This window comes from Tamandua tetradactyla, chromosome 15 (genome assembly GCF_023851605.1).
Source record: "Tamandua tetradactyla isolate mTamTet1 chromosome 15, mTamTet1.pri, whole genome shotgun sequence".
In the NCBI taxonomy this organism is placed as follows: domain Eukaryota; kingdom Metazoa; phylum Chordata; class Mammalia; order Pilosa; family Myrmecophagidae; genus Tamandua; species Tamandua tetradactyla.
The window spans coordinates 69,415,580-69,434,566 of record NC_135341.1 but is presented as its reverse complement, the minus strand read 5'-3'; the positions used below and the strand labels follow the sequence as shown (position 1 = coordinate 69,434,566).

At 37.4% G+C, this 18,987-nt stretch overlaps 1 long non-coding RNA gene across 1 annotated transcript; it reads left to right on the top strand.

Moving 5' to 3' along the window:
* The first annotated feature begins 9,567 nt into the window (after positions 1 to 9,567).
* On the top strand, positions 9,568 to 11,748 carry LOC143658042 (uncharacterized). The gene is made up of 3 exons (XR_013163090.1): positions 9,568 to 9,691; positions 10,712 to 10,798; positions 11,677 to 11,748. It is a non-coding gene; the product is annotated as an uncharacterized LOC143658042 (long non-coding RNA).
* Positions 11,749 to 18,987: the final 7,239 nt, after the last annotated feature.

Sequence of the window (18,987 nt, the reverse complement as noted above, 5' to 3'; positions counted from 1 at the left end):
CAAATAATTTTGTCCCCTTTTCACCTTGTTTAATTTCATTTGTTTCATTGTCTCTACTTTCTTGCCTTATTTTGAATTAATTAATCTTATTTTTATTTTATTTTCTCTACCAGTTTGGATGTTTTATAATTGAATTCTATTCTTTGATAGTGTCATGGTCAGGTTCATGTATCAACTTGGCCAGGTGGTGATTCCTGGTTGTCTTGTTGGGCAAGTGTTGGCCTGTCTGTTTCTATGAGAACATTTCATGGACTTAAATCATGATCACATTGGCTGCATCCACAGCTGATTGCATTTGTAATTAGCTAAGGGGAGCGCCTTTTGCAATGAGTGATTAATTTAATCACTAGAAGGCTTTTAAGGAGGATTCAAATGAGACAGTCACTCTTACTGTTTCAGCCACCCAGCCTCTCCTGAGAGTACATTGAGGACCCTCATCAGAGCTGCCAGCTTGCAGCTTGCCCTATAGACCTTGGACTCTACATCCCCACAGTTACATGAAACACATTTATAAATTTTTTATTTGTGGATATCTCCTGCTTATTCTGTTTCTCTAGAGAACCCTACCTAATACAGCTAGCATTCTAGAAATTCTAACATACAGATTTAACTCAACAAATTCTAATGTTAACTAATATACTTAGTAATGTAAAAACCTTAGAATATTTTAATTCCATTCCCAGCATAGCTGTTTTACATGCTACCCAGAATATCATACTGTTGTATGATATTCATCATACATTCATCATACTGTTGTTTATGTATGAATGATCATACATTCATCATACTGTTGTTTATACAGTCCATGTTTCTTTAGATTTCCCGTATTTTTACTATGTTGCTCTTCATTTATTCTTGTCTCTGACTTTCCATTGAGGTAATTTTCTTTTTTTCTGAAGTATATTCTTTATAATTTTCTACTATGACTGTTTTAGTTTCCTGGGTGCTAAAACAAACAGCATACAATTGGTTGGCTAAAGAACAGGAATTTATTGGGTCATGGTCTGGAGGCTAGAAGTCTTGCTTCCTCTGGACATTGGTATCTTCTGGCTGGCCAGAGGTTTTTTGGGTTCCTTGGGTTTTCCGTAAACATGAGCAAGCACAGAGCTGTGTCTTTTCCTTTCACGCCTGGGTTCTGTTGACTTCCCACTTTTGGCTGCTCCTGCGGCTTCCTAACCTGTGTCCACTTAAGGACTTCAGCCATATTGGATTCAGGCGCATACTCATTTAGTTTGGGCACCCTTTTATTAATCATATCCACAAAGGTCCTGTTTAAAAGTGGGCTCACATTGGTTGGGCCACGGTGGCTCAGCAGGCAGGAATGCTTGCTGTGATGCCAGAGGACCCAGGTTCGATTCCTGGTGCCTGCCCAGGTTAAAAAAAAAAAAAAAGTGGACTCACAACTATAGAGTCTGGGGTTGGACCTGAACATGCCTTTTGTGGGAACATGAGCCAATTTCTAACAAGTTGGGACTGAAAATGCTCTTATGTAGCATTCGTCTGTGGAAGACATTTTTGTTGGTTATAGAATTTTAGGTTATTCTTATGTTCTCTCAGTACATTGAAAATAACAGTCCCTTGGCTTTTGGCTTCATTTGATCCTGAGAAATCCCGAGATTATCATATGTCTCTCTTTGGTTGCTTTTAGGTATTCTCTTTGATGTTATTCAGATACACTATCATGTGGCAAGGTATGGATTTCTCTTTATTTATCTTTCTTGGGTTTGTAGGGTTTTATGGACAATGGAGATTGATGAATATCATTAGTTTTGGAAACTTTTCAGTTATTATCTCTTTAAATGTTTTAGCTATTCCTTTGTACCATTTTCTTTTTGTTTTCTGGAGCTCTAATTAGGCACTGCTAGAACTTCCCACTCTTTTCTACTTATGGAATCCTTTTCCCCACATTTTTGCACCTCTGGTTTGAATTCTAGACAAATATTTTGCCCTATCTTCTAATTTCTGTCCTTCCCCCCCCCCCCCAGTTCTGTTAGTTCTGCTAAATTGTTTATCTCTTAAGAATATAATTTCAATCATTATTTTTCACTTATTGAAGTTCTATTTGTCTCTTTATGAATCTTCTTTCTACTGTATTTTCAGCCTCTTTTTAATTTGTGAACCCTATTGAATATACTTACTGTATATTTTGTGTCCGATAATTTCAATATCTAAAGTTTTTGAATTTTGTTTTCTCACTTTCACTCATAGGGCCTAGTTTCCGTGTAGGTTTAATACTTTTTTACTGAAAGCTGCTCATTTGCGTTAGAACCTTACCTGTGGAAATTCTTTGAGGCCTGTAATGAAGGTGGTGTCTTAATTACTTTGTATTTATTTTAGTCAAATACTTGCCTGTATTCCCAGTCCAGAAGCACCTTAAATTGCATCTCCACCCAGCTAGCATTAATTCAGGCTACAAACACTTAGAGTTGGCTTGTGATTCTGAATTCTCAGGAAATATTTTTCCCCTTTCTCCTGTCATATTTAAGACAGGAGGTGCTTGTTGGTTGAAGTGGAGGGAGATTTATTACCTTCAGTGCACAGGATTTTGTAGACCCGGGTATAGGAATAGCCTTGTAGCCTCCACACATTGGGCACGTGTTGAGCTATCTTCTATCCCTGAAGTCCCCAAAGAAGGTGAAATCCAACGGATACATTTTCCTTGATTGCTAAGTAATCTCAAGATGAAAACTGGTTTTAGTGCTTTTCCTAACTCTCTGGGCTCTCCCTTTTACTGGTTTTTAGATGGAATTTTTCACACTCTTTGCCAGATCATGGAGATTTCCTAGCTTAATTGATAATTTTTTAGTTGTTTTTGGCAGAAGTATTAATAAAGATACCTAATCTTCTATGTATCTAGAAATGGAAGTACCAAATCTTTTCTTTCCACAACTTGAACCAAGGACAACAAATAAATTTTATCATGAATACTAGCTTCAATTAATTAGTAGTAGTTATCTGTAGTCTTTCACTGAGATAGGATTTGAGGCCATATTTAGACTCAGTGGATATGGATGTTGAATTCGTGGTATTTTATACTGAATTTATGTAGGGATTAAGACAGGAGTGGTATATATTCTACTTGTTATCCACCTGTGACCTATCTCCTGGTTATTTTAAATATTTAAAGAATAGTCACTCACCTTCCAGTATTGATCTTGATACTGAGTTCTAAAATAAAACAAGTATCAGAGTCTTCCTAACACATTTTTATGGAGCTTGAAATATTTTAGTATCTGAATAGACTTCTGAATTAAAGGGAAAATGAAGGTAGCTCTACATTTTAAGGGGTCGGGAGATCATTCATAGCAATAAATGGTAGGTTGTACCATACATGGTGTGTTAGTCAGGGTTCTCTAGAGAAACAGAACCAATAGGAGAGATCTGTACATAGGAGATTTCTAAAGGTGTCTTATGCAACTGTGGGAATGCAAGAGTCTAAAATCCACAGGGCAGGCTGTGAAGCTGGTGGCTCCAATGAAGGGTCTGGATAAATGCCACAGGAGAGGCTTGCTGGCTGAAGAAGCAGTGAATGAATCTCTCTTCTTCCTTAAAAGCCTTCAACAGATTGGATTATCTCATTGTGGGAGGCATACCTTAGTTGATCACAGGTGTAATCAGCCACAGAGACAATCAACTAACTGATGATTTAATGCACCAGCCTTCCAGTTTACCAGCCAGCCATGTAATATCCTTGCAGCAATGGTCAGGCCAATTCTTGCCTGACCTGACAACTGGTCATAATCATTTGACCAGGTTGACACTAGAACCTAACCATAACACATAGGTAATGTGATCTTGTTTGATTTGCCTCAAACATTTTCCTTTTTGCTCTTAAGATCTGCTATGAGAATTGTATTAGTTAGGGTTCTGTAGAGAAACAGAATCAACAGAGAAGACTCACAAATATAAAATTTATAAAAATGTCTCACATGACCGCAGGAAACTCAGAGTCCAAAATCCGCAGGACAGGCTGTGAAGCCGATGATTCTGATGGAGGGTCTGTATGAACTCCACAGGAGAGGCTTGCCAACCGAAGCAGGAAGAGAGCCTGTCTCTTCTGAATCCTCCTTAAAAGGCTTTCAGTGATTAGATTAAGCATCACTCGTTGTAGAAGACACTCCCCTTTGGCTGAATACAAATGGAATCAGCTGTGGATGCAGCTGACATGATCATGATTTAATTCTATGAAATGTCCTCATCGCAACAGACAAGCCAGCACTTGCCCAACCAGACGAACAGGTACCACCCCTTGGCCAAGTTGACACATGAACCTGACCATGACAAAAATAAATAAGGATTTTGGAGCTATGAATACCTTTTGGCAGTAATATTCATAGAAGTATTTTTTGTGGTTGTACTTTTCAGAAATGATATCAGCCATGGGGGTGAAGAGGGTTAAGCAAAGGATTGGAGGAAGGTGGTGGTGATGCAGGTAGGTTGTTAGAAAAAGAGGCGTTTGAGTGCTATTGAACTAGATTTTTTCAATTTGATTTCCCCTTATATTAGACACCAACCAGTAATAGAACATAGCATACCCACATTTTTTATCTTTCATTCAAATTTGCTATCACATTTCAAAGTCAAATGGTGAGACACCTGCAGATTTCAGCACAAATATAGTTCCTGACCCGGAGGAGAGATTTTTTATCAGCAGTATAAGTAACAACTTCCTCATCATCTAATGACATTTTTAAGTACCTAATATGGGATTGGGAAGGTTCTAGAATCTATGTTCCTTACATGGCATGGAAAAGACAAGTACTTTGCCTTTTATCAACACAAGCTAAATAAATAGATAGAGAAATGAATAATCCAGACTACTACACTGGGTAGGACAGAACGTTAAGTCTTCATAACTAGTACTACAAGTAAATAGTTAGCTCGATTCAGACATTTCAACACTGACTCTGAGTTATCTTGGCAAATAGATATCAGGAACCCAAAGAAATAATATCCACAATTTAAAAAGTAAAAATATTATGAGAGTTGAAAAGAGAGTAGATGGAGGGAGGGAGGGAAGGAAGGAAAGAGGGAGAGACAGAGAGAGAGAGAGAGAGAGAGAGAGAGAGAGAGAGAGAGAGAAAGAAAGGAAGAATGAGACGGAGAGGTGGAGAGAGATTCCTCGTATTTTTTTTAGCTCATGGCCCTTTTTCCACCTTCAAAGTCAGCAGTATAACATCTTGCTTCAGTTATCACATTGCCATCTGCCTTTGTAGTTATTTTTTACTCTGCTTCCCCTCTTACAAGTCTATTATATGTATATTTGCATGTGTATATATATATAATCTATATATAGCCTATCTATATAATATTATAGTACACTTGTGATTACATTTAGGGTTCTCTATTATGTTTTAATTTCTTTGTGAGTTTACTGATGTTTTTACTGGATTACCAGTGTAATCTACCTATCCTTTTCACTATGTAAAGTAACATTCACAGATTCCAAGGATTAGGACCTAGATATTTTTGAGTGCTCTTAGGCAACCTACCATAGTTATTGAGAATTTTAATGCTTCTATTCTTAAAAAATATTGTTCTGTAGTTTTCTTATTGTTGAAGCTTTGGCAGTTTTGTTTGCAGGGTAATACTGGCCTCATAGAATGAGTATAACAGTGTTTCCTTCTATTCGGTTTGTTGGAAGCACTTAAGAGTGATTGGCAGTAATTCTTCTATCAACATTCTGTAGACTTCCCCAGAGAAGTGTGCTTTCCTTTGTGGGTAGTTTATTATTATTATTATTATTATTACTAATTCAATCTCTTTGTTTTTGAAATTTTCAGGTTTTCTTTTCTTTTCGAATGTTTCAATAATTCATGTCTTTCTATGAATGTGTCCATTTCATCTAGATTATTTAATTAGTTGGTGTAAAATTGCTCACAATTTTCCTTCATAATCCTTTTTATTTCTGTAAGGCCAACCCCTTCATGCCTGATTTAATAATTTGAGTTTTCTCCCTTTTTTCTTAGTCAGGCTAGCAAAAGATTTGTCTTGATATGCATGTGTTTGTGTGTGTGTATGTGTGTGTGTGTATATATATATATATATATATATTCCAAGAAATAACAGTTCTAGTTTGCTAGCTGCCAGAATACAATATACCAGAAACAGGATGATTGATTGTTTTTTCATTGATTTTTCTATATTATTTTTCTATTCTTGGTGTCATTCACTTCCACTCAAATCTTTACTATTATCTTTTTCTGCTTGCTTTAAGTTTACTTTGCTCTTCCCTTTCCATATCTTAAAGTAAAAGATAAGGGCATTGATTTGTATCTTCCTTTTTGAATATAGTCATTTACAGCTGTATATATCCCTCTAGCACTGCCTTAGCTGTATCCCATAAATTTTAGTATGTTGCATCTTCATTTTAATTAATCTCAAACGTTTTTTAACTTCCATTCATGATTTCTTCACTGATCCATTATTTATTTTGGAGTGCATCATTTAATTCCCAGATATTTGTGAATTTCCCAAACTTATTTCTGTTATTGATTTTAATTTCTTTACAATGTGGTCAGAGAATAATTATGTATGATTTTGATTATTTTAAATTTATTGAGGTTTTGTTTTATGACTTATAATATGGTCTGTCCTGGAGAATGTTCTTTGTGCACTTAGGAGAATGTATGCTCCTCTGTGGTTGGGTGGAATGTTATACAGATGCTCATTAGATATGAGATGTAGAGAGTTACTCATGTTTTTTACTTCCTTGTTGATTTTCTTCCTTGTTGTTCTATACATTATTCAAAATGGCATAAATTTTTAACTATTGTCTATTTCTCCTTTCATTTCTGTCAGTTTTAGCTTGCTGCATTTTGGGACCTTATTGATAAGGTGCTTATATGTTTATAATTGTTATATCTTCCTGACAGATTGATCCTTTTGTTGTTATAAAATGTCCTTCTTTATCTCTAGCAACACTTTTATTTAAAATCCTTTTTTTCCTGATATTAGAATTGCCACCACAGCTTTGCTGTGGTCACTTTATTAAGATTGTCATATATACATTCTTTTTCAGTCCTCTAAGCCTTTTTATATCTTAGCATCTAAAGTGAGTCTCCTATGTGTAGTGTATAGTAGGATCCTTTTTTAAATACAATCTGACAATCTGTGCCTTTTGATTGGATTACTTAATCCATTCACTTTAATGTTATCATTGATATAATTGGAGTCATGCTTACCATTTTACTTTTTGTTTTCTACATGGCTATGGCTACTTTTTGCTCCTCTGTCCCTTGCTTACTGCTTTCTTTTGCGTTAATATTTTCTATTATAACGTTAATTCCTTTAATGATGTACTCACTAATTCTTTAGCTATTTTCTTAGTTGTTGCCCTAGTGTTTGCCATATACATCCTAACTTATAAGAATTTACTTAAGCTTTATACTAATTAATTACAGTGATATAGAGAAATGTTACTTCTCTATTGCTCTATTTATTCCTAACCCTATTTGTGCTAATATTTTTATACATATTACAAATATTTATGTTATAGACAGACCCAATAATACATTTATATGATCTTGTCTTTAAAACAAGTTGAAGAAAGCAAAAAGACTATATATATATATATATAGTTTTTTTATATTTACCTCTTTTATTTAAAGTATTTTTTGTTTTATTCATATAGCTCCTTTGTGCTGCTAATATCAAATATATTACTTTTCTCTATGTTTTAGGGTCAAGAATGCAATAATATGAATGCTATTTTATGCAGTTATTTTTTTTTAATTAAGAGAAGAAATCTGTAGTTATATAGTCTTTTACAATTAAACACTTCCTTTACTAGTTATGGTAGTCTGAAGTTGTATGTAGCCCAGAAAAACATTCTTAAATTTAATCCATTCCTGTGACTACAGACATATCCTAAGTAGAACCTTTTGATGAGGCTACTTCAGTTAAGATGTGACCCACCTCAATCAGTATGGCTCTTAATCCTTTTACTGGAGTCATGTATAAACAGAGAGAGAAAATGGAACCTATGGAAACAAGAAACTGAAAGCAATGAAACCTTGAAGAAAAGGGAAAGACCTTGTGCCTTGTGTCTTGCCATGTGGCAGAGGAACTAAGGATCATTGGCAGCTGTCTTTGGGAAGAAAGTATCACCTTGATGATGCCTTGATTTGGACATTTGCTCTTGGCCTCAAACTGTAAGCTTTCTGGCTGCTTTTTGGATTCATTCTTTGTCTTTTGACAGTTTGATTATGGTGCGTCTAAGTATGGATCTCTTTGAGATCTCTTGAAGTTTGATGAGATTCCTGGAAGCTTAGATAAATGTTTCCATCATATTTGGGAAGTTTTCAGCCATTATTTCTCCAACTACTCTTTCTGGCTCTTTTTCTCTTCCATCTCTTTCTGAGACTCCCAGTCTATAAAACTTAATAGTCTTAATGGGGTCTCATAGGTCTCAGAGCCTCTGTTCATTTTTTCTTCTCTCTTTTTATTGTGCTCTTCCATTTGTATATTTTCTAGCAGTCTATCTTCAAGTTCTCTAATGCTTTTGCAAGTTAAATTCTGATGGTAAGCCTCTCCTGAATTTTTCATTTCTATTATTTTAATCTTCAACTCTACAATTTCCATTTTCTCCTTTTTTATAATTTAAGTCCCTTATAGATATTCTCTCTTTGGAGACATTGTCATCATACCTTTCTTTAATTCTTTGAAAATTGCATCCTTTATTTTATTTTATTTTTTTGAAGATACATATGTATATATATATATATATATATATACGTATGTATAAAAGCTGCTTTGAATTCTTCAGCTGCTATGCTGTACATCTGGGCCCTCTCAAAGGCAGTTTCTGTTGCTGGTTTTTTTTTTTTTTTTTTTTTTTTAATCTTGGTATTGGGTCACATTTTCTTGTTTCTTTTCATGTCTCAATTTTTATTGTAAACTGGACATTTTGAAAAGTATATTGCAGCAACTCTGGATATGTATTTCCCATTTATCTCCAGACATGTGTTTTCTGCTCATTTGTTTAGTTCCTTGGCTGGACTGTCTAGTGAAGTCTATTTCCCCCGCAGTGTGCAGGCTATGGCAACACTCCTCAGTGAGTAGGGTGTGGACATGTATACTTTACCCAGGGATGGCTGTAGTTTTAGCATGGCTCTTTTTGTCTGTTTCTTTCTCTGATATCTCTTTTATGCTGTGTGGCTTTGGTGGTAATTAGACTCCATTACATTTCAGCTGCTCTATTGTTTTTGATGGTGCCATGGGGCATAAATTGCTCCATAGTCTGATCTAATTAAATACTGGCCCCCTTTGCAGGGATTTGCTTATACCCAGGAAGACTCTTAGCTGTCTCCTTCCCTGTTTTTTTTTTTCTTTGTGGTAAATGTCTAGTTGATCTACAGTTTAGCTTTTTGCTTTCTTAAGCTACCTGTTTACTATTAATTTCTTACCATCAAAATCTCTATTTTTTTTCAACTGTACCCTTAGGCTTAAACTTTCTGACATTCTGTTCCAAATAATTCCATTTGCCTTTGAAGCACTCTGTTCTTAACATCTTTCCTCTCCTCCTTAACAGAGCCTTTGCATCACTGTTCTGGTTTTGACGGGTACAGTGATTGACTTCTCACAGAGTGATATCCCCACTTCATGAGCAGCTGGTCGGAGGAATGGTAGCCTCTGGTCTCATTGCCTTGCCTCTCTCAGCAAGGTACTTTCATCTTACAAATGGGCTGAGGTGAGCGTAATTGGGTCTCTATTATTCTTTGCCTCCCTATTTGGTCTGGGGTAGGACCTCTGCCCCATAAGTGGGCACTTAAGGGTGGAAGACTGGGGTCCCAGGCCTCTCAATTAAAATGGCCTGGATTTAGCTTCTGCAACGAAGAAGTTGGAGTGATGAGGACTATGGCAGCCCTCCCCTCTTAGGAAGTTTCCCTTTTCTGAGACCTGGCAGAGATCGAGTCCTGTGTTCTTGGCTGCACACACCTGAGTAGGCCTTTGGTCATGCTGAGCGGTAGGGGAGTGAGGAGGAATGGAGCTGATCGTGGCTCAAAAGCAACAGTCACTATTGAAATTTAGTAGCTTTTCTTGAATAAATGGCCTTTTGCTGTACGTCCTTAGGACGATTTCTAGAAGATGTTAAATGGTTGTGTTAGGAAATATTTTTCACCAGTTATCGTTAACCAGAAAGAAGCTTTGAGAAACCAGAAAGAAGGTTGGCAGAACCCTTTATGCTGCCATTCTGGAAGTCAAATCCCAACTATTATGCTTGTAGATTGGTAAATTTCTGTTTCCATCATTCCCTCAGTATTTACTGTTTGGTATTTCTACTGTGAATAAAAGCCTTCCCTTCCTTATTTATATTACCATTATTGGCTCATGGATTCTTATTTTATTACATGTCTGATAATCTGGTGCTATTATTGTTTTTTTTAAATCCTCAGGTTGTCCCAAATTAGCCAGTGGGAGCCCTATAAGCTTGCTCCTATGCCCCTTAGACTTGTATCTAGAAATTTTTGGATATTTCCTTCTCTTTTAACACAATATGATATTTTAGGCCTCTCTTCCATTTGCCTGTCTCAGCTGTAGAATCATCTGTTTCCACAAGGAGCTGTGGTTTAGAAACCAACTTCTAGGCACTAGATGTTTGCATTGCTATTGGAGTGTATATTATTTCTAATATATTTAACATTCTACTTGCTGAAATTTCATTTAAGATTTTTTCATTGATTTTTTTTTTTTTTTTTTGCATGGGCAGGCACTGGGAATCGAACCCAGGTCTCCAGATGGCAGGCAAGAACTCTACCTGTTGAGCCACCATGGCCTACCCTTTAAATTGAAATTTGTAAGTGACCTTGATCTATAAATTTCCATAATTGACCAATCTTCATCACCTTTGGTATCAATATTATAATTGCTTTGAAAAACAATAGAATGTTTTTTCTTTTCTATTGTTTTAAAAATGTGCCAATTATAAATACATTTTTGAAAAAATGATGAAAATTATTTTACAGACTTAGATTTATGTGAGTCTATAGAAATATGGTTAATTTTGTGAGATAATAAAATGATGTGATCATTGCACAAGAGAATGTCTAAATTTTTGGTAGTGCATATTGCAATATATAGATAGATAGATAGATAGATAGATGATATGACATAAAATCTGGGTTTGCCTTAAAATACTTCAGCAAGGAATAATATTTCAAAATCTTGTAAATTATTAAAATAGGTGATATGGGTCTTTGCTAAAATTCTCTATTTTTATATTAAAATTTTCTCATGATATAAAATAGAGAGACCTGGGTTCCAATCTGGGCTTAGTTACCTGAAATTTCAAGTGTGAAGCCTAGGAATCCATTATGTATGCATATGTATATATATATATATATTTATTTATTCATTGGAATCCATATATTTTTTAAAGGCCTCTCAAACAATTAGGAATGTTGTCTAGACTCACAAGAACAAAATGAGTGTTGTGAGCCATTATCAGTTCTGAGATTTTAATTAAAATTCTGGGATAAAAATCACATAGAGATGTGGGCATTGATAAGGCAGAGTAGGAGGAGATGCAGCTTCGATTGTTTGCAGAGGGCAATACGGAAAGGAGGAGAGAGGATGCACACTACAAGTTCAGAGGTAGCAATATGGCTGTGGGTAGGACTGAGAAGTGGGGCTGAAACCAGACAGAAATTGAATGAAAATCTTTATTTGGAACAGCTGACTCCCCTGCCTTCATGAGAGCAAGCAGAGCTCAGACAGCCAGATGTCTACCTCCAGGTAAGACATTAGAGCTTTCTTCTGCAGAGAAATTCAATGTCTCCCTGGTTAAAAGATATTGGCATTTGAGCACCTACTTTGTGTCCAGCACTGCACATTAATTCCCAGAAATGCAAAAGTTGCTTTAATATAAACTTATCTTGTAAGAAAACTCATGCTGCTCTCCTTGAAACAATAAAGAGGATTCAAAAATTCTAGATACATTCATTTGGCAAAAAGTGGTTGGATTTGCTCTTGTGAACTGTCTGTCCAACAAATATCTCCTTTTCAGGGAAGGCTGCCTTGAATCCTGTGTTCTTTGACCACCCCCAACCCCTCCAGGCATACAACTGCATGGTAAAGGGTTGAAGAACAAGTCTCTGAAATACTTTCTCGGATTCTAATAACGTCTTCAGAATTTATTTTCTCCACTCTTTGTGATTAAGTGAGGCCAGTGGAATATGAGTGCAAGTAGTGTTTGCAACTTCAGGCTCTCCCTTTTTCAAGTGTGATTCTCCATGCTCTTTCGCATGCTGCTAGGACGAATACAACACAATAGTTTGGTTTAAAAAGTGAGTATGTATTAGCTCATGGTTTCAAAGGTAGATTGGCAGGGCAATCTACTTTCTCTGTGAAATCTACAGCATTCTGGTGCTAGCTTGCTGCAATTCTTGGGGTTTCTTGGCTGGCGTCTCTGCTTCCGGTCACATGGTGAGCTCTTTCGCCTTGTGTCTGCTTTTCCAGTTTCCACTGATTTAGCTTCTGGCTCCTCCCTGTGGCTTTCTCTAAATGACGGTGTCTGAATGCCTTCTCCTTAGAAAGGACTCCAGTAATATGAACTAAGACCTACCTTGATTCTGTTGGGCCATACCTTAACTCAAAGTAACATTTTCCAAATAACAAGTAAATTCACACCCACGGGGATGCACGTTAAGATCAAGAACATGCCTTTTGAGGGGGTGCATAAGTCAATCTACCACAGCTCCCAAGGTGAACTTAGTAGCCTCAAGGTGGGAGGTGTTGACTCAGTGGCCTGGAAGAGTGGTGTCTGCCCACTAGTAATATCCAGCTTATACTTGAGATGAGTAAGAACTCACTTGTATTGTGTGAAGCCACTGAGATTCAGGGATTAATCTCTTACAGGAGCCACCTCACCCAAGCTAATGCACCATTTCTGCCTACTTTCTGATCCATTTTAGCAAATAAAAACACAAGTGCAGCTGCACCAAAATAAGTGCAGGGAAATTCTCTTTTGCCCTTTGTTCTCTTACAGATAAGCAACTGCCTGTGGCCTGCACTGCAGGAAAAGCAATGGAATGTTTCAAAGGAGCCCTGAATGCTCATTTCTAATAAGCAACAGATAATAACAACAATAACAGCAATCCCATTAGTGGCAATAATAATAAACATTAATCCCTCTTCAGCAGGCCCTGAATAGTGTTTTGTGGCCCAAGGACCATTGTGACTGGGCTCCCTGCTAAGGCAAAGGGTGGGGAACACAAACCTATGAGCCTGGAGCACAATAGGAACTAACTTCCCCCTCTCTGTTGCTTTTCACAAGGAGCCAGAGGAGCTCTGACAGGGCACAGCTTTCTGAAGAGCCACCTAGAAAGAGAACACCTGGTGCCCAGTGCTTTTACTGGCAAATGCCAGGCAGGCATAATGAAGTCAGTAATTTCTCCTGCCTGCAGCTTTGCATTAGGCCGCGTGGTAGAGCTTTTCAGGCTGATGAAAAAAACAAACCACAAAACTTTAGAAAAAGACTTACACCTTATTAAATTATTTGAAATCTCTGGAGTTGCATCTCTTTCATGGCTCCAAATTGGCCTACCTGTTAACTTTCTCTAAAATAGTATCGTATTTAAGACACAGTGCCATCCCCAAACTGCACAGAAATTACAGAGTGGCAAAGCCAAAGAGAGACTCGCCATTTTCTGGCTTAAAAACTTTTACCACAATTAGTAGTTAGTAGCTTTCAGGAACATTTGCTGGAGATGTAACCACGGGCAATTCGCATAATTTTGCACTCCCTCCCCCCACCCCCACCTTTTCTTTTATTCAGTGTTTTGAGTGCTGGTCTAAGAGCTGTAATTTCATCTGTAGACATATTTCTTCAGGTATTCTTAATGAGATATTTGATTTGTCCAGTCCTGCCTTCCTGAATTCAGCCTTTTAGGGATTTGGGGGTTGGAAGATGGTGGAAAAGAGAAGGTGGAATTACTACCATGCTGCTGAGAAAATACAATCTAAAGATTTGAAGAGATTGTGAATTATCTTTTTTCCCTTTCAGACAGGCCTATATTTAAAAGTATCTAGACAGATAATTTTCCATTTTCAAATATTTATTGCATGCCTATCGTGTGCCATGCATATTCTGGGCATGAGAAATGTAAAAATGAATTTATCTTACTTTTAAAAAGCTTTCAGATATGTAGGAATTTTAGTACTTATGAACTTCTTTCTCTGAACTCAGTCTAAAGCATAGTGAAATAGTCTACCTTTATAATTTAGCAATGTTGGGCATGAAAAATAAAAAAGAAGGAAAAGAAATATTCTATAAAAATCTGGAGTTCTGTCTATCTTTTTTACTTAACTCTGAACATCTATGAGCTTAATAAATATTATCACTGTAAGTAAAAGAGCGGTGGGGAGAAGACCATTTAGATAGTTCTGTGATGACTGAAATAAAACAATTATGCTCGAATAAATGATAGATTTCCAGAAAAGTTAGATATTTCCATACTGATGATGTGAATTGTTGTTTTTATCACTTGGCTTCATCTGAGCAGCATTACCAATATCTTTCATTGCCCAAGTTTTTTCTTCTTTCTAATTGGAACTGAGAACTCATTGTGTCAGAGAAACACGGCTTTAAATGATGGGTAGGTCCCCAATCTATTGCACAAAGTCCTGTCATTTACCTTTTCAATGAGTTAAGTAGAAGCTTTTTTGGCAAATTAGATATATTTCAATAATGAAATTTAATAAAATGCAACGTTCTTTTGCTTGGCTTTTACTTAAGAGCAGCAGGTTTAATTTGTATTTTTGAGATTATAGGTGTGTATAGATTTTGCAGAAATTTGGAGATGGATTTTTCAACTCTTTCCATGGCTTTGACTAGCTTAGAACATTTGTTTGTTCGTTTATTTAGTGTTGCTTTTTTTGTAAGGCATGGTGACTGGGAAGTTTAATACTTCTAAATATGTGTTTTTTCTTTTCTTTAATCCTGGAATATTAGTAGAAATGGTCTTTTATTTATCTGGTAATATCTGAGGTTCCCCAGTGAAATAAATAACAGGAAAACAAAGAAAGAAGAGATCTTTCCAAAGAGAATAGAAAATAATTGGAATTAAAGAGATCAAAAAAGCCAGAAAGAGACTGAATGGTGGAAGAAATAGAAATGACTGAAAAAAGGAGACACCAAGGCTCCATCCTGGGCACATTCCTTAAGATGGCCAAAAGTGGTGGTCGAGAAGAGAACCTACTGGAGGTGGCTGCCAGGAATAAGCTCAGAGGGAAAGAGACTATCAGGAGACCCACACACCGAGGGAAGCTGGATTGAATGTGACGGGATCACCTGTCTGAGAAATGAATCGTGTTTTCATGACTGGGCTATAAGCTCATTGGGAAAGAAGAGGTCTTTTGCCTTTTTCTTTGAGAGTTGACTGACCTTATTTTCTTGAACACTATATTACTCTGAAGCTGAAGGTCTACAAATGTTGAAGGAGCAGAGAGCAGACCAGATCTTGGGAAGAATGAAATTTCCTGTAGGGGTGGGGTGGCTAGGTCTTTTGTTCTGCTCCAGGTAACTGTGCCAAAGTAGTCAGACCTCTGACAAGGTAACTAGTGGATGCTGGGGCCTGAGTATTAAGTATGGGCAGAACTAGGAGCTGGGGTACAGGTTCTAGAGACATTTGAGATAATGGAGCAAGTCCTGCAAAGAGTCAGCCTTCTGCTGTCAAGTGGTCTGTGTTGATTTGGACAATGAGTATGACCCCAATGTGATCCCAAAGAATTGAAACTAGGGATGGTGTCAATGTCCTTGCCTTGCCATACCAGTGGACTTCCTGCAAGATTTCATGCAAGGGTAGAAAGCTATGGTGCAAAATCTTGAGATGTGATTTCTTGGAACCCCTGATGTGTGGGGATTGAGCTACATTTCATATAAATTAGAAAACTAAGAAAATATTCTGCTGTTGGTATGATCTCAACATGCCTGCTTTTACATTTTTACTGTATATACAGCGGTTCATAAAAATACATAGACTTGTTCTGAGTATTTTAGAAATTCATATAAATGATATCCCAGAGAAATGGGATGAGGGGAGGAGAGCTGTGTGTGTACAGTGTTATTTATTTCAAAAAGGATCTGAAGCAAATATAATAAAATGTTAACATTTGTTAAATCTGGATGGTGGATGTACAGGTGTTGCGTAAGGTTTCCCCCCTTGTACTTTTCTGCATGTTTGAAATGTTTAGATACTTAAAACACACACACACACACAAGAAACAACAGAGATAAAAGTCAGCAGGATGTTTCTGGACTCCAAGTGTCATGGAACATTAAATACTGGTTTTATTTGAAATATTTGCAAATTGGTTTGTTGCAACTCTCCAAGTACATTAATAGCTTGAGTTGACCTTGCCTATTAACATTACAAATTCAACATGTCCCAAATAGAACTCTTCAACTGTTATCACCATACATTGTTCCACTTCCCCAGTTCAGTAAAAGTTACAGCTATCCATCCAGTTATTCAGTCCAGAAACCTAGTAAATATCTGTGATTTCTCTTTCCCTCACTTTCCCCATTCAAGTCATTGATTCTGTCTCCAAATAATACACTTCAGATGTAGACTTTTATCTCCAACTCTCTTACCACAACTTTATTTTAGCTCATTCTTCTACCCTGGAATTGTGCCACAGACTTCCAACTGATATCTCTGATCCAACTCTTGCTTCTCACTCCTTATTCCTTCTCCAGGCAGAAGCCAAAGTGATTTTCTTAAAAAATTGAAATTTGGTCATCTTATTCTTCTGAGTAAATGCTTACAAGGACTTCCCATTGTGCTTGAAATAAACTGCAAACCTCTAACCACAGCCTATGAGGTCCCGATCTAACCCCTGTCCATAATGCCAACCTCATATTATACCCCGGTCCCCAGTCCTCATTTGTACTCCAGCTGTTGTTATTTACTGGAACACACTGACCTCTTTCCCACCCTAGGAGCCCTTTGTCCTTTCCTCTACCTGCAGCATTCTTTGTCTACCTAGGTTCTCCCCTTCTCTAGGTCTCAGCTAGTCCCTGGCTGACCATTGTATTCTTCATACGTTTGGGGGTTCCCCTCACATAATAAATCTAAGTTTTCCTCCAAAATAAAAGTTGAAAATGTCAAATACATTCTTAGAGTCCGTTACTTCTTTGATTCATGACCTAGAGCACACCAGTCAAATCATTTGCCCCTGAGAGATTGAATATATGAATGGACTATAACAAGAAAACTTTGACCCACCATCAGCCATAATAAGACCAGGAAACTTTGGCCTACTGCCTGTATAATTGGTCCAGGAGCCTGGCTACTATTGACAACAAACATCCCAGGAAGTCAAACTACAATCCCAGGCACAAGTACCCTCCCAATCGCCAGGACTTGATCATTAACTGACAGCTCCCCTTATTTTTGACCCTGCCTCTAACTTAGGACCAACTGGATAAAGTCAAATATGTTCCCTAACCAATCACTTAGGATGCCCTGCTTCTAGGTAGCATGTCACCAGCTTCCCCAAGCTAACAGCGTCCAACCAGGGCACACCTGAAGTCTTCTTTTTCCCCCGACTATAAAGCTTTCCTACTCCTCTGTCTGCCTTTGAATCTCTTCCAAATGTAAGTGATGGTGTCCGACGCCCTAGCTATAGCAATCTCTCAGTAAATGAGTTTGTTTGTTCTGATTTGGGTGTTTGTTTATTTCTATACTCCAGACTTTGACATGGAAGCTAGTGAAGTGATGGAGAAAGAGACCTTACTAAGAATGGATGCTGGTGGAAGTGACAGCAGCAATAGCAGTTAAATCTGTTTTCCAAAGATGGCAGTGGCCATGGTTATGGAATTGTCCTAATGTCCAGTTCCTGTGGGACAGGCAGTTCCAACTTCAGTGTATCTGTCCACCAGTGGATGCCGAAGTGTTGTCACAAGACCTGAGGCATGATTTGGGGTCTTGTTCCTGACTGTGTAGGTCCCAAGTCTGCTTTGCCAGCACACTGTGTTTCTCTGAGTTACCTAAACAAATACTTTTTAAATAAATACCTCTTGTGATTCAATGAACACTAGCTGGTTTCTGTTTGCTTGCCAAGATTGGGACTAGGGTAGGTAAATTGAGATAGTGAGGGTACAAAATTTAAGAAGGCACTGACTTTTCAGGGTCACACTCTGTACTTGTATGTCCCTTCGAATGAGTACCTCCTTAGGTTTTGTGCCCTAGGTGTCTCATATGCCTTACCCTTACCCCAGCTCTGTGCTTGGAATGGTAGGAATATATTAAATCCAACTTTCCTACAGGCAGGGAGTTTCTGAAAGCAGGTAATGAGTGGGCCATTTTATAAAGCTGATTACTGGTCTATTTCTGCAGTGAGAAGTCTGTTCTACCAGCATTAACCCATCATCCTTTTCTCTGTATAAGAGAAGGCAAAGAATAAAACTGTAATTTGGAGAGGCCTGTAGGGGGTATCTCTTTACAGGGAAGTGTCAGTATGCTACCAAGTTTCCCCTTCCTCTTACCATTGAGAGAGGGGAGGGGTTTACTTCCTTTTCACTTCAAAGTGAGCAGAGGTTCAGAGAATAACTTGCAGTTTTTACTGCTTCTTATCTACTGTGAAGACTGATAAACACATGAAAGAGTATTTTGTGTAGTGTATGGCACTTCAGTTCTCTGTTTTCTGGGCACAGTAAAGGATTGTACTTTTCCTCTCCCCACCTTTTTTTTGGCATTTGGTATGGCCATATGACATTGCCAATGAAATGTGGGCAGAAGTGACAAGTGTCATCCAGACAAAAGCTTTAAAAGTGAGTGCATAGTTTGCCACATTCTCTTCCCATTGCTATGATGATAGTGAAAACAGTTGTTGAGATAATGCCTCAGTTAGCTAGGTTGGATATGTAGAAGGAATGAGAAAATAACCTTTTGTTGTGATAAATTACTAAAATCTGGAGGTTTCTTGAGGAGGCTGAATATATGGTGGGCTATGGTGGTCATTAATGCTGTTCACCAATTATTT